Below are 3,380 nucleotides of genomic sequence, written 5' to 3'. Positions count from 1 at the left end.
AAAAGTAACAATATATGCTGTTTCACCATTTGATAAAGTCAGCTTCTCTAAGTGATGTGGTATGTGGCAAGATCAATCTTTTCTGTGCCTGAACCTAGTATCATATTTCACAGCACAATGAGTTCCTAAATCAAACCAATATTTTATGGAATATCACATGTATGATGTATGGAACATGTGTATGATGTATGGAACATACATGTGTATGATGTATCATGTGAATGCAGCCATGAAATTAAAAGATGCTTGCTCCTTGGAAGAAATGCTATGACCAATCTAGACAGCATATTAAAAAGCAGAGACATTACTTTACCAACAAAGGTCTGTTTAGTCAAAGCTATGGTTTTTTTTTTTTTTAACATCCTCACCAATATTTCCTACTTTCAGACTTAATTGTTGCTAATCTGAAGTGTGTGAAGTATCCATTATGATTTTAATTTGCATATCACTGATTCCTAGAGAGATCTAGCAGACTTTTTATGTTTCATTCTGTGAATTGTTTGTTCATATCCTTGGCTTACCTTTTTATTGGCTGATTTGGCTTTTTCTTTTGATTTTAAAGCTATGGTTTTTCCAGTAGTCATGTATGGATGTGAGGATTGGACTATAAAGAAAGCTGAGCACTGAAGAACTGATGCTTTTGAACTGTGGTGTTGGAGAAGACCCTTGAGAATCTCTTTGACTTCAAGGAGATCCAACCAGTCAATCCTAAAGGAAATCAGTCCTGAATATTCCTTGGAAGGATTGATGCTAAAGCTGAAACTCCAATACTTGGGCCACCTCATGCGAAGAGTTGACTCATTGGAAAAGACCCTGATGCTGGGAGGGATTGGGGGCAGGAGAAAGGGATGATAGAGGATGAGATGGTTGGATGGCATCACTGACATGATGGACATAGTTTGAGTAAACTCTGGGAGTTGGTGATGGACAGGGAGGCCTGGTGTGCTGCAGTCCATGGGGTCACAAAGAGTCACACGTGTCTGAGCGACTGAACTGAACTGATGGTATGAATATGCATTTTATCAGTCCAAAAATTGTATTGCTGGTGAACATGCTTTTGTGTAGGCAAGAACAAAATTTTATTTATAATAAATGTCTATTTTTTTGAGGCAACTTTGCCGTCATTTTCCTTCTCGTGTCTAATGTAATCAACCTACATCTTGGCCGTGGGTTGGTCTCCTGGAGTTATAGAACCACAGCAGTAGCTCTGCACTGCTTAGCACTGATATCAGCATTTGGGGCACTCAGAAGTGGTAACATCAGGGTAGTCTTGGTGAAATTACAGAGTTGTTTTGTGCATTAATATACACCATTCCTGCTACCACAATTATTTGGTACCTGGAATCATTAAGCAAACCCAGGATTCTGGGAAAGAGACAAAACAACTTCAAAAGAATGGGTTATCTTTTTCCTTTGATGATGAAGAAATTGAAGGATGACAGTAAGTATTTGTGCTGGATACAGGTATCTTCATGTTTCTGATTGTGACAAGAGATTTAACCTTACAGTCTATTCCAAGACTTTTTAATTCTCTTTCTGATCTCTTTAACCATCTAGCCAACCTATAAGACACTGTCTCCTAATAAGCATTAATCTGTGCTTCTGGCCATCTCTAACATTGGAGGAGACAACAGGTGTACTGCCTGTAGTTTTGCTAACTGGGAGAATTTTTCTTTACCAGTGTCTTTCAGAAAATCCCTAAGGGAGGTTAAAATGCAGGGCCTTCTTTTCCTAGTTGGGTGTCAACATGTGACATATACCCATTTGTAAATCAGGCCAGAGTTTTTCTTCTTTAATCAATTGATCATAGGGTATTTCCTGTGAAGCCACTGGATTGTATTGAGGGAGAGATAACCAAGTAGCAGGAATTGTGCATGAGAGTCTTAGTCAGATTTTCATTGTATTCCCTTACCTCTTCAACACAATTTTTATTGTTGCTCAGTTGCTAAGTGGTATCCAACTCTTGTGGCCCCATGGACTGCAGCATACCAGGCTTACCTGTCCTTCACTATCTCCCAGGGTTTGCTCAAATTCATGTCCATTGAGTCGGTGATGCCATCCAACTATCTCATTCTGTTTCCCCCTTCTCCTTCCCTCAATCTTTCCCAGCATCAGGGTCTTTTCCAGTGAGCGGGCTCTTCACATCGGTCTCCAAAGTACTGGAGTTTCAGCTTCAGCATCAGTCCTTCCAGCGAATATTCAGGGTGGATTTAGGATTGACTGGATTGATCTTCTGTCCAAGGAACTCTCAGGAGTCTTCTCCAACACCCCAGCTTGAAAGCATCAATTCTTCCGTGCTCAGCCTTCTTTATGGTCCAACTCTCACATCTGCACATGACTACTGGAAAAACTCTAGCTTTGACTATACAGACCTTTGTCTGCAAAGTGAGGTCTCTGGTTTTTAATACACTGTCTAGGTTGGTCATAGCTTTTCTTCCAAGGAACAAGGGTCTTTTAATTTCATGGCTGCAGTCACTATCTGCAGTGATTTCGGAGCCCAAGAAAATGAAGTCTCTCACTGTTTCCATTTCTTCCCCATCTATTTGCCATGAAGTTATGGAACCAGATGCCATGATCTTAGATTTTTGAATGTGGAGTTTTAGGCTGGCTTTTTTCACTCTCTTCTTTCACCTTTATCAAGACTTCCTCTTCACTTTCTACCATTAGAGTGCCATTAATCCTTGTTTTATTTATATTTTTTTCTGTCATAACAAACTGCAACTGCACACATCCCATTTTGTCATTTGCTAAATCAGGCAACTCAGTTTGTGAAATCTATCTCAGTTTCCACATCACTTAGTGTCCCATGAGTCACTGAAGTCTTTACAGGACTGAGAAGCAATCTGACACAAAGACAGTGTTGCCTTACTTCAAAATCCTAGGCAAGTCCACTCTGATTCTCTTACTCAGACGTTCCAAAGGCTTCAAATACCTTTCCTAACTGCCAGGGATGTCTCAGTTATCACTGTATCCTAACGTCTAGGTGGCTGGCCAGGTGGCATTATATAACTTTCTCTTGTTTTGAGCCCCATGCAAGACTGTCAGCCTTATGCTCTCTCTGGTAAATGAATTGGGACGTAGCTTCAGAGCGTGGTGTCTGGATCATAGTGTAAGTGAGCAGAGCTAGCTGTGGAAAATAAAGATACAGATCCCCAGTATCTCTCTCCTCTCTTCCTATGATCAATGCACTGTTACTACAAATAACTTGGTGTAACTAAAATCAGTGTGAGTATAAAAGCTAGAGGTGAAATGCTTTCAAAGTGGGGAGAATACTGCATTAGCTTCCCTGGTAGCTCGGGTGGTAAAGAATCCACCTGCAATGCAGGAGGTCTGGGTTCGATTCCCTGGGCTGGGAAGACTCCCTGGAGAAGGGAATGGCA

This window comes from Odocoileus virginianus, chromosome 28 (genome assembly GCF_023699985.2).
Source record: "Odocoileus virginianus isolate 20LAN1187 ecotype Illinois chromosome 28, Ovbor_1.2, whole genome shotgun sequence".
In the NCBI taxonomy this organism is placed as follows: domain Eukaryota; kingdom Metazoa; phylum Chordata; class Mammalia; order Artiodactyla; family Cervidae; genus Odocoileus; species Odocoileus virginianus.
This window is presented reverse-complemented; position numbering follows the sequence as displayed.